Source organism: Halichoerus grypus, chromosome 4, assembly GCF_964656455.1.
Source record: "Halichoerus grypus chromosome 4, mHalGry1.hap1.1, whole genome shotgun sequence".
Taxonomy (NCBI): Eukaryota; Metazoa; Chordata; class Mammalia; order Carnivora; family Phocidae; genus Halichoerus; species Halichoerus grypus.
In genome coordinates this window covers 11,946,589-11,959,340 of record NC_135715.1, presented here as the reverse complement: position 1 = coordinate 11,959,340, position 12,752 = coordinate 11,946,589, and the positions used below count along the sequence as shown (strand labels likewise).

Below are 12,752 nucleotides of genomic sequence, written 5' to 3'. Positions count from 1 at the left end.
CTTGCTCAGCGGGGAGCCTGCTTCTCCCTCTCCCTCTCCCACTCATGCTCACACGAGCATGTGTGTGTGTGTGTGCTCTCTCTCAAATAAGTAAAATCTTTTAAAAAATCATGCCTCTGAAGATTAAATTGATGCTAGGAGAAACATGCATATAAATGATCTCCATAGGCGGTCAAGTGTTATATTAAATGATGGTTATCATTGCTTCTTTTACTATAAATGTTTATTGTGCATCTAGGATACACCAGCCACTGTGCTTAGTCATTTAGATGCATCAGCAAACAATTCAAAGTCCATGCCATATATAATTGAGTGTTGGACAAACAATATAGGACAGATTTCTAATACAAGGTCAGGAGGTGACTGATGATGTTTCGATATAAAATAAAGCAAGGTAAGTGTGTAGAGAGTTACAGGTATTGGTATTTTGCATCGTATGGTCTTTAAGGAGGTGACATTGATGGGAACCCCGAGAGATGACAAGGAGTGAGTCATGTGGGGATATGAAGAGGGTAAAGATAAGAACTTAGGAGTGTTCAACATCCAGATGTTATTTATAGCCATGGACTTGGAGGAGATTATCTAGAGAGAGAATGTTGAGAGAAATCGAGATAGACAAGAGAAGAAGGACACTCCCAGGTCACTCCATCAGTTAGAGGCCGCAAAGAGGAAGAAGAGGCAGCAATGAAGACCAAGAAGAAGCGATGAGTCAGGGGGAAGGAAGACAGGGAGTGTGTGATGTCCCAGAAGCCAAGTGAAGAAAGAGTTTTAAGAAAGAAACTTGAGTGAGTGGTTATCTATACAGAAACAAACATTATAATTAAATTCCTAACAGAAAAACAGGTTCCACTGGGATTAGAGATCTACATGTGAAGAGCAAACCTGAAAACCTTTTCGAAGAAAGTATAGACAAATATTTTTATGACCTCAGTCAATGGAAGAATGTCTTTTAAAAAGACATAAATAGCACATACCACAGAAGGGAAAACATGAACAAATTTTAAATTTCTATTCATTGAAAACCAGTATTAAAAAGTAAAAAGACAGGGGTGCCTGGGTGGTGCAATCAGTTGAGTGTCTGACTCTTGGTTTTGGCTCAGGTCATGATCTCGTGGTCATCGGATCGAGCCCCACAGCCAGCTCTGCACTCAGCAGAGTCTGCTTCAGATTCTCTCTCCCTCTCTCTCCTGTTCACTCTCTCTCTTTCTCTCAAATAAATAAATAAAATCTTTTTTTAAAGTAAAAAGACAAAGCATAAACTGGGAGGAGTTATTTCCAGCACATATAATCACCAAAAGCTTCTTAATAATTCAGAATATGTATATATATATGTGTGTGTATATATATGTAACTCAGAATATGTATATATATGTGTGTGTGTGTGTGTATATATATATATATACAAACTCCTACAGATTAGTAAGAGAAAGACATATAACCCAATAGAAAAATGACCAGGTGACATAAATAGGCATTTCTCATTAGAGGAAGCCTAAATGAGCAATAAACATATGAAAAGATGTTCAACCTCATTAGTAATTTAGAAAAATGCAAATTTTAATCAGACTGGCATAAATTTAAAAATCTGACAATACCAAGTATTGACAAGTATATGGAGCATGGGAAATATTATTTACTGCTGGTGGGAGTATAAATTGGTAAACTACTTTGGGGCAATTTTGGAGCAATTTTGGTATTTTCTAATAGATTTAAAGATGCACATACCCTATGGCGCAGCAATCTCCCTCTAGAGAAACTATTGCCCATGTGCACCAGGAATCCTGAACAAGAATGATCATAATAATTGTGTTTATAATAGCAAACAAATAAAATAAAATAAAATGGAAATAACATTAATGCCATTAACAAGAGAATAGATTAATTCTAAAATTAGATTAATTCAGTCATTGCGGTAGCCAGCTTCCAGGATGGCCTCCAATGTCACTTCCTGGTATTCATGTGCTTTCTATTCAAGTGTACTTGCCTTCCACACTGAATAGAGCTGACCTATATAACCAATGGGATATTTCAGAAATGATCGAAGTCATTGTGACTTCTGCCTTGCTTTCTTGGTTCATTCCCTCTGGAGGAAGCCAGCTGCTATGTTATAAGGATACTCAAGCAACCCTATGGAGATATCCACATGACAAGGAGCTGAGGCTTCTTTCCAATAACCAGCACCAACACTCAGTCTTGTGAGTGTGCCATCTTGGAAATGACTTCTCCAGCCCACATCAAGCCTGCAGATAACTACATACTTAGCCAGTATCTTGACTGCTACCTCATGGGACACCCTGAGCTAGAATAACTCAGCTAAGCTTCTCCTAAATTCCTGACTTATAGAAACTGTTTATTGTTGTTTCGAGATGCTAAATTTTGGAGTAATTTGTCACACAGTAATAGATAACTAATACAGTATGCATCGGAACACTGCATAGCAGTGCAAACAAGCGATGCTTACAAGTAGCATCATGAATAAATCTCATAAAAATGATGTTGAGAGGGTGCCTGGGTGGCTCATTTGGTTAAGCGACTGCCTTTGGCTCGGGTTGTGACCCTGGAGTCCCAGGATCGAGTCCTGCATCAGGCTTCCTGCTCAGCAGGGAGTCTGCTTCTCCCTCTGATCCTTCCCCCTCTTATGCTCTCCTTCAAATAATAAATAAAATCTTTAAAAAAATGTTGTGAGAAAAAAAGCTAAGCACAGAAATATGTGCATTAAGTTACTATATGTAAAGTTCATAAAACTAAAACTGATACACATATGTAGTGAGAGATATACACATATGTAGTGAAACAATGTAGGAAAGCAAGGGAATAATAAACACAAAAGGAGAGTGGTTCATCCAGGAGGTAGCAAGTGACAAGCAATCGGAGAAAGACACACCAGAGTTTCTAGCAGAAATGTTCTTTTTTTTCTCTAATATTTAATATTTATTGAGCATTAACAATAGGTAGGAAACAGTTTAAAATATCAGGTTAGTCATGGTCTCTGCCAAAAGACAGTTATTTTATTCCTAATTGCATTTGGGTCCCAGCCATAACTCTTCTTTTTTTTTTTTTCCTATTTTATTTTTTATTTATTTTTTTATTAACATATAATGAATTATTTGTTTCAGGGGTACAAGTCTGTGATTCATCAGCCTTACACAATTCACAGCGCTCACCATAGCACATACCCTCGCCAATGTCCATCACCTAGCCACCCCATCCCTCCCACCCTCCTCCTCCTTTTTAAATTGACTGGTGGGTACACTGGTGTTTATTATATTAATCTTTATATCTTCTGAATGCATGAAAGATGTCATAATAATTTTTTTTTTAAAAAGATGGGAATGAATGTCCAAAGTTGCTGAGAGGTTGACTGTGCTAAGGACAAAGGACTGACCATTGGCTCTTGCCAGGTAGATGTCCCTGATGACCCTACTGAGAACAATTTCAGTGAGTCATGGGTCCAAAGCCCACCTGGATTGGGTGGAAGAAAGAATGGGAGGTGAGGAAATGAGCACAGCAAGTACCAGCCAGTCTGAGAGTCTTCGTAATGGGGAACAGAAAAATAGTATATATATAAAAAGATATATATTTTTGAACAAAATATTTTTTAAGCATCTAATAAGTGAAAATAGTTGTTTCAGGAGAGACTATTAAGAATTGCATCTATTCTTGAATAGTTGAAGATGAGGAGATAGAGTTCAACAGTGAAGGAGTCGGCCTGAGGTAAGAGTGTGAGAATTGTATATTGATATTATTCATGGAATAGCAGTCATACCAAGACTGCGTGGGCAGCAGTCTTTATGCAAGAGAATAGAGCACACAGACTTACATGATCTTAATTAAGGTCAGGATATTGGTGATGGGGAAGATATCAAAACCATCCCTGGTGTCTTAGGACAGGGATGAAGACAAATTAGGAAGCAGATACGTTGTTTCCAGAAGCTGCTTTTTGATTATTCCTTTGTCCTTAGGGTCCTCTCTCCTTTCCCTTCTTTTCAGTTTCTCTCCCCAGACTCAAGCTTCACAGTCTAATCTCAGTTAATGAATCAATCACACTGAAGTATAAGAAGTTAGCAAATTCAAAAGACTCCCTTTGGGGGAGCCTTGACACTTTAATTCAGTTCCATAGTTGAGATTCTAATTTGGAATGTCTAGGTCTCTCTTCCCTCTACCATTGTGTGACTCCATGAATTTGAAGTCCTTGGGACAAGTTAGTAGACATCTTCTCAAACCAATTCAAATCAATCAAGAAGGTAGGTATTAATATTACCCTTCAAATGGCAAAGCGTGGGTCCTGGTTGTAACGGAGCCACCCTCTTTAACTGCATAGGTGCGGCTACATGGGTGCACCAAGTGTGCCACGTGGGCAAGATCTCACACAACTGGACCACTGCTAGAGCGGAAGCCAACCGCCTCTACACTCAGGAACCACACCTGAGAATGGAAGGCAGGGAAAGGAGATGAATCCTTTCATGGAGTCAAATACCTAGGAGGCAGGTAACTCTTTCAGACCAGAAACTAGAATCAGGAGGGAGGTCCTATGCGAGAAAAAGAGGCCTTTTCTTCTGGGTGTAATTGCAGAGAGGCCAAGGTGCCCAGGAGGAACCTGATGGTGGGAAATTGGCTGGGACGACATAAGAAGACAAGCCAGAAGCATTCTCTCTTTGGGATCCCGTATGTAAAGGGAATGGACCATGAGCCTTGAGGACAAAGGGAAAGCCATGGTGGTATTAGAGCTTATTTCTATTTCTATTCCGTGTTTAGTTACCCGTTCATCTCCACTGCCACCCTCTAAAGTCTTGCTAGGTCTAGCCTGTCTCCACAATAATGGAATCTAACCTTACTGAGCACAGATCCAAACTACGTGCCGGACACTGTATAAAGGCACCTGACAACGGGAGCGACCTCCCCCGTGGGTCGGACCTAGATCAGCCACGGCGACGTACCAGCTTCTAAGTCTAGGACTCAGTTTTGGAGGCATTAGTACTTCCTTCCACAGGCAATGTGAGGTCCAAATAGGAGACGATATAGAATCTGGAAGTTGAGAGAAGCAAATGAGGTCCACACAGGGAAAAACTGGTGGGAACAGGAGGGTTCAAGGAAATGTATTCAAAGAAAATGCTGCTGAAAACAGCAGTTCTAGGGAACAAAGAGTAGAGAATATTCTGGAAAGGAGGGCATTGTACATCTAAGGAGAACACACAGTATGCTAACGGCATTGGGTGTCTGAAATTATACACTGGTTGCCTGAATCTTTCATGTTTTATTTTTTTAAGGTTATTTGTAATGATTTATTTAGGTAATCTCTACACCCAATATGGGGCTTGAACTCGGGACCCAGAGATCAAGAGTCACATGCCCTTCCGGCTGAGCCAGCCAGGCGCCCCTGAATCTTTTATTTTTAATATCCAATCCACTGTACTTAAATCTAGTTTGGAAGTAAGTAGCTTCTTCTATTCTGTCAAGAACCACTACCTTAAACAAACCATTCTACATTTTCCAAACCAGTTTTGGGGGCACTAGAAATATTTGCTGGCTTCACAGCATTTCAAAAGGATTGTCTTATGATAGTCCTTGCAACTGGATCATTTATTGCCACTGCTGCTTCGAATTCATCTGGAATCCGCTCCGGTGTCCTCAAATGAACCAAGGTCAGTCTGTGTGAAAGTTTTTGTTCTAAACATTTCAAAGTGTCTATTCTTGCTCTGTTAGTGGGGGGTTGATGTATGGGGACTTATGGGCTGGGTTTCTTTTCTTTTTTCTTTTCTTCTCATGTCAGAGGTCAGAAACTGTAGTATTTTCTGCCTCTGAGCCAAAGAGAAGAAAGAAAAATGTGACATGAGTTTGGCCCCAGTTGCCTCCACTGAGTGGCAGATCACTTCTGCGCCCCAAAGTCTATCTGGTCATGTTCCTTTAAAGTGTCCTCTAGTCATAACTTTTTTTGAAATAGAGAAGAGAGAACTGTGGACTGGAGTGAGTGTGGTAATGATGTCCTCAGGGCAGAGAGGGGTGTGGGAGCAGGATTCCCAACGGAAAACCTGGGCTGGACAACTTTGCTGTAACCGGCTCGCAGCAGGGCCGAAGCACTCCTACCCGAATTCAGGTTAATTGCTGCTAAAATTATAATGGCTTTTCTTTCTCTCTTTTTTTTCGATACTCTCTATCGTCACAAGAAAAAAAAATCTAGGAAATGCTACAAAAATACATTCTGTCAAAAAGGAAGTCCTTTGTTCTTGTCCTCGGCAAACCCTATGGCAGTGAGCTTTCTCCACCAGCCGACTCAGACCTACCCAGTTTCTGAGCCAATATTTATGAGGGCGGGAGCACATCAGTGTATTTCCTCACTTCCAACACCGTCGCTACCAGGTTGCGTTAAGAATTTGTTGGTCTTTTAAAGGCCTGGTATCTCCTGGGTGGAGTGTGGACTCTGGTAGAGGTGGAATTGTGTTCCCTCAAAATTTGGGGGTTGAAGCTCTAACCTCCATCCAGCAGCTCAGAATGTGACTGTGTTTGGAGATAGGGCTTTCAGAGATGTAATTAAGGCTGAATAAGGTCATTCAGGTGGGCCCTAATCCCACCTTAATGGGATGATTGGTGTCCCTCTCAGAACAGGAGATGAGGACACGGACACACACACACAGGGAAGACCATGTGAAGATACAAGGAGAACACAGCCATCTACAAACCAAGGAGGGAGGGGCCCCCGAAGAAACCAACCCTGCTGAACCCTTGATCTTGGACTTCCAGCCTCCAGAACTGTGAGGAAATAAATTTTTGTAGTTTCCCACCACCCAGTCTGCGGTACTTTGTTATGGCGGTCCTAGCAAACAAATGCAAGCCCCACATGTTCATTCCCAGCAAATACCAACTCTTCTCTCCTCCTCATTCAACAAGCCAATATGAATGGACTTCTGCCAGGATCACTCTCTGTCCTGAGCCCATCCCTTAAACTAGGGGTTGGCAAACTTTTCCTGTGGAGTGCCAGATAGTAGCGATGTTAGACTTGGAATGCCAAGAGGCAAGAGAGAGAGAATATTGTGTAGTTGCTCATATAAATTTAAAACTAACACTTCTGCTTGGGTACCAGTGTTCTAGCAGCATTAGTCACAGTAGCCAAAAGGTGAAAACAACCCAAGTGTTCCCCAGTAAGGCAAACGGATAAACAAAGTGAGGCATATCCATACAATTGAATATTATGCAGCTTAAGAGGAAGGAAAGTCTGACACCTGCTACAACATGGATAAATCTCGAAATAATATTTTACAACAAGAGTCATAAGCCAGACCCAAAAAGACAAGTATTGTGTTATTCCACTTATATGAGGTACTTAAAATAGGCGAATTTGTAGAGACAGAAGGTAGAAGGCAGAACAGTGGTTACCAGAGGCTGGAGGGAGTGAGGAATGGAGCGTTATTGTTTAATGGGGACCGAGTTCTGTTGAGGATGATGAAAAAGTTCTGGAAATGGATAGTGGTAATTGTTACACAGCATTGAGAACATACACTGAATTGTACACATAAAAATAGTTAAAATGGTAAATTTTGTGTTCGATATAATTTACTACCACCACCACCACAACAAAAAGGCTATTTCCCTTCCCCAAATGTAACCACTTAAAAATATTAAATACAAGGCTGGGGGCGGAGTGCAGGTGTGTAGGAGGGGAGGCCGACTGGCCCACAGACTAGTGTTCCTACTCCTGCCCTAAACTGTTGAGTTAGTGTCCTGCCTCTATCCTCTATTTTTGAACAGTAAGCAAGAGGTCTGCTCTAAACAGACAGATCACCTATAACTGTCAACATCTGGATGGTTCCCCTATGCCAGGTGCTCTGGGTCTTTGTCTTGCCTTTCTCCATCATCCTGTGCTGCTGGATGCTTGCAGGCATCGCTGCGTGCTCTGGAGCCTTGTCCACTAAGGCTACGGATGGAGATGTTTGAAGACTTTGCTTGGGGAATGCGTCCTCCATGGAGGATACAAACAAATTAAAAAATACGATTCTGGTTTTATTATAACAGGACCACACTTGATACCTGAAATAAGAAAAAAGCTGAACGCATTGGTTATCTAATAAGGGAGAGCTATGCTGGCCAGACTCAGTCTCTCTGTGTGGAGTACAGTGTTGACTTACATAGAGTTTTGGGAACATGAGCTCAGGAACTGGGAGACTTTCGGAGGCCTAAGTGGGTTAACGTCATCTGTAGAAGTGTAGTTGCTGGCCGAGCTATTGTTGATTGGTTGGCACTCAGGTGTGTTTATTAAAGTGAGCCAATCTCAAGGGGCGCCTGGGTGGCTCAGATGATTCAGCGTCTGCCTTCGGCTCAGGTCATGATCCCAGGGTCCTGGGATCGAGCCCCGCATCGGGCTCCTCACTCAGCGGGAGGCCTGTTTCTCCCTCTCCCTCTGCCCCTCTCCCTGCTCATGCTCTCTCTCTTTCTGTATCTCTGTGTCTCAAATGAATAAATAAAATCTTTAAAATAAATAAATAAAGTGAGCCAATCTCTGACTGGCTTATTTTCATAAGATAGGGGTTGAACTAATTGTTTAGCCTGTAAAGATATGTTCACTGGGGCAAGTTGTCATCGATCAATTGAATGGATATAAAACCGGTTCTAGTGGCTACTTGTTACCATGGCTACAGAACAATCAGGTTTTCCCTAAGTTGGTGGGAACTTTCCAATTTTCATGTTTAATCTGTGTAGCTGTCTCCCCAGCCATTAAAGGTCTTTGTTATCCTCCATGGCCAAGACTGCCAATTGCCTACCTAATTATCTATTCTCGCCTTCTTCCTTACTAATAGAGTCCTGTTTTTGTTTTTTGTTTTTAAAGATTTTATTTATTTGAGAGAGAGAGAGAAAGAACATGCATGGGCGGGAGGGGCAGAGGCAAAGGGAGAAGCAGGCTCCCCGCTGAGCAAGGATCCTGATGTGGGACTCAGTCCCAGGACAGGATCATGACCTGAGCCAAAGTCAGACACTTAACCAACTGAGCCACCGGGCCAGGAGTCCTGTTTTTGTTAAGGGTAGCAGTGTTCCCACACAACCTTGCATATGCCGTTGACCATGTGACACAATCCTAACCAATGAGAGATGAGCAGAATCACTCTGAGCTGCTTTTGGGAAAACTCCTTCAAAGCACAGCAGTCAGTAGGCATGCCCTTTTTCTCCTTCCTGCCCGGCAGGAGGTCAAACGTCTGAAGGGCAGAAGTCATGGGTCCGTGGGAACTAAAGCAATCCCCTAATGATGGCAGATAGAAAGAGAGAAAGAGAATATGGTGAAGCTATCATATCAGCACTGGACTTGCAGCTGTGCAAAATACAAAATTAAAACCGAAACCAAAACCCGAACCTCTATTTGGTTTAGTTACTGTGAGTTGAATTTTCTGTTATGTGCAGCCAAACCGATTGCCAATTGCTAAGCCTGCTGTTGTGGTTTTGTTTGGTTCTGTTTAACCTCTCACCTCACAATCTATAAAGGGCACCCATGCATCCTCATTGCATAGCAGAGTTCGCAACTCAACACGCAACATGCTATCAATATGTATTTGTTGAGTGTGTAATTCCCAAAGGAGGTTTTTTGTGCCTTGTAATATGAGACAATAAGTACAAAACATCATCTACAAAGTATTCTTGCCAAAAATATTTAACCTGAATCCAATCATGAAGAAACTATTAGACAAATTCCGCATCGGAGACCATCTGAAACGACTCACCCAGACTCTTCCAACGAGTTCCACGAGACAAAACAATAAACTATCAGGTGGGAGGGAGGATTATTGTAGATTAGAAGAGACTAAACACACATAACCACCCAATGCAATGTGGGAATCCTGGATCAACCAACAGACAGTATCTGCTCACCTGATAGACCGGGACTTACCGGCCAGAAATGCCGAAGGCACCCCCAGGGGCCCGTGTGCTGTGGGAAAGGCACTTCTCAAGGGGTAGATCCCCCACTCACAACCCCACGCAGCCCACTCAGATCAGGAGAGACACTTGGAGAGTTGCTGACTTTAGAAAACACTTTGTATAGCTGGGATCTAGAAATCCAGGAGTTTCTTTATGGCTCCAAGCATCCGTACAACCAGAGAGGCTTAGGAAAACGGTCACATCTATCAGAGAGGTTCCTGCAGGGAGCGATGGAACATTGTAACCCACACAGGACAATCCCCCCACCAGGGCTGCTCCTGGGGGTTGAGCACCAGAGGAGCTTCGCTTAGGCATGCGCCAAGCTCAGCCACTGCTGTCCCTTGCCCTACACAGCCAGTGTGGTGCCAGGGCTGGGAGGAGGGGGTCTCTGGACCGCCCTGGAAGCACAATATAACGACTGCAAAATGACTTCTTGCCCAGTGGGAGGGACACCGGGGTGCTCCTCCCGGAGTGCGGTGTCGGGGAAACGCCGCGAGACCAGGGCCCACTAGGGGGCGGTAGAGTACAGCGGTTGGGGCGCACGCCCAGTCCTGGCTTCTCCCCTTCGCAGTTAGGCGACCTGAGGCTAGTCACAACCTAAGCTTTGGTTTCCTCATCTGTAATATGGAGATGAGAAGAGTGTCTGCAACGGAAGTTTGTTCTGGTTAGTACATGTGACTGGCATATTGTAAATACTCAGTTAATATTAGCTATTAGTGGGGCGCCTGGCTGGCTCAGTTGGTGGAGTGTGCGGCTCCTGATCTTGGGGTTGTGAGTTCGAGCCCCACGTTGGGTGTAGAGATTACTGCAAAATAAAATCTTTGGAAAGAAATGCTAAGAAAAGAAAAAGACAATTTGGGTTAAAAACATATATTAGGTAGTAGTATCATCCCCTGGTACAAGGAGAGAGGGCTGTTTCTATGCTTATACATCTGGGGTATGTGTGCAGCCAAGGAAATGAGGACATAAGCTCATTGGAACTTATGAAGCAAGGCCTGGAAAATGCCACTCATGAAGTTGAGTTGAGGAATGAACCACAAAATAGAGACATGTGACCCACCAGGTCAGACCCACCCACCTATTCCCTCCAGCTGTAACCTTGTTTTTGATCTTTAAAAAATTTTTTTTCATTGTGGTAAAATACACACAATATAAAATTCACCATCTTAATCATTTTTCAGTGCACATTCAGTGGCATCAAGTATATTCATATTGTCGAGCAACCATCACCACCCTCCATCTAGAGAACATTCTTCATCTTGCAAAACTGGAACTCTGTACCCATTCAACGCGGACTTCCCATTTCCCCACCCCACCATGCCCTGCCAACCGCGTTCTATTTTCTGTCTTTATAAATTTGACTACTCTAGGTGCCCCATATAAGCAGAATCATACAGTATTTGTCTTTTTAGGACTGACTTCTATAATGCCCTCATGGTTCATCCACTTTGTAGCACGTGTCAGAATTTCCTTCATTTTTATGGCTGAACAATAGCCCGTCACATGTATATACCACATTTTGTTTTTCCATTTGTTGGGTCGATGGGGTAACCCTTTGGTTCCTTTTGAACCAGATGGTCCATCAAGACTTTTCTGGAAGAGGTTAAGCAACCAAGGGAATCAGGGGCTGACCCCTGGAATGAGAAGAAATCTCCAACATGGCAAAGGCCTAGGAGAACAAGAAATGATTTGCAGACAAGGGAGGAAAGAAATTCAGCCAGTATACAGACCCACAAGTGTATTTAGTCCCTAAATGTCACTCACATGGTTGAGAGGTGGCCCATGACCATCATTGTCTCTCAGTTCCAAACCCATGCCTCTCTACTTGGCTTTGTGGTGCTAGGTTGAGACCCTGCAAACCACGCATTGGGCTCTTCCAGTTCGGGGTGCTGCAGGAAGGCTGCAAGCCTGGAGGAAGAAGGAGGGCACAGTGACCTCCTTTCCGCCTGTGATTCCTCTGAGCAACACCCCAGCAATGCCTCTTCCCCCAGGAGAGGCAGGTGCCTTCCTGCAGTAGCAGCCGAATCCAGTTTCCAGGTGGTCCAACACTTGCAGACCTGCAACACATCGCTCCTGACCATCACCAACCGGCCAGCATCCCCTCCTCTGACTACTGGGTCCCAGTCCCATGGGACCACTCCTCTAAGTTGTAATGTTTTAATTATTCCAGGCATTTCCCTTTGTTTGTCTAGCCCGAGAGGTGGTAGCTGGCTCCTCTGTGGTATCTTGGGGTTATCATGAAGTAGGTTAACAATTCTTTATATTTAATTCTCTTTTTTCAAGTTATTGCTGTGGTTTTGTCTCCTGACTTGATTCTAACCGATGCACCCCAACCGCTATTTCAAAACTTTAACGCTATTCCAGCCTCTGTGTTTCCAGACCCCTCCCTCTAGTAAGGATGACCTGGCATCCTGTTTCATTCAAAAAATTAAAGCTGTTGAGGGGCACCTGGGTGGCTCATTTGGTTAAGTGTCTGCCTTTGGCTCAGGTCATGATTTCGGGGTCCTGCGACTGAGCTCTGCATCGGGCTCCTTGATCAGCAGGGAGTCTGCTTCTCCCTCTCCCTCTGCTTCTCTCTCTCTGTCTCTCTAAAACAAACAAATAAATACATCTTTAAAAAGAAAGAAAATTAAAGCCGTTTAGGTGACCTCAAACATGCCTCCCCCAACATCAGCCAATCTATAAAATTTCTATAGCCAATTTCCTTTTCTCAGTCTCAGAGGATAAAGCATTTTTTTCTGTTTAATTCCAAATCTTCCATAGGTGCTTTTGAGCCCAACCCCTCCAATGTCCCCTATTCTGCTCTGTCCCTTGTATCTTCTCTCAATTCTTAATACGTTCTTTTCTCTAGAAAA

The 12,752-nt window shown here is 43.2% G+C and overlaps 1 protein-coding gene across 24 annotated transcripts in view; it reads right to left on the bottom strand.

The window, feature by feature from the left end:
• Window positions 1-12,752, bottom strand: part of LOC118555206 (uncharacterized) — a 71,890-nt gene that overhangs the window by 40,570 nt on the left and 18,568 nt on the right. The window contains exon 1 of one of the 24 annotated variants that reach the window (XM_078070143.1): window positions 1,726-1,743. The exons of the other annotated variants lie outside the window; for them this stretch is intronic. The gene's annotated coding sequence lies outside the window, so the exon portion shown is untranslated. Of the gene's footprint in view, window positions 1-1,725; window positions 1,744-12,752 lie in introns of those variants that run through there. 24 annotated transcript variants of the gene reach the window in all.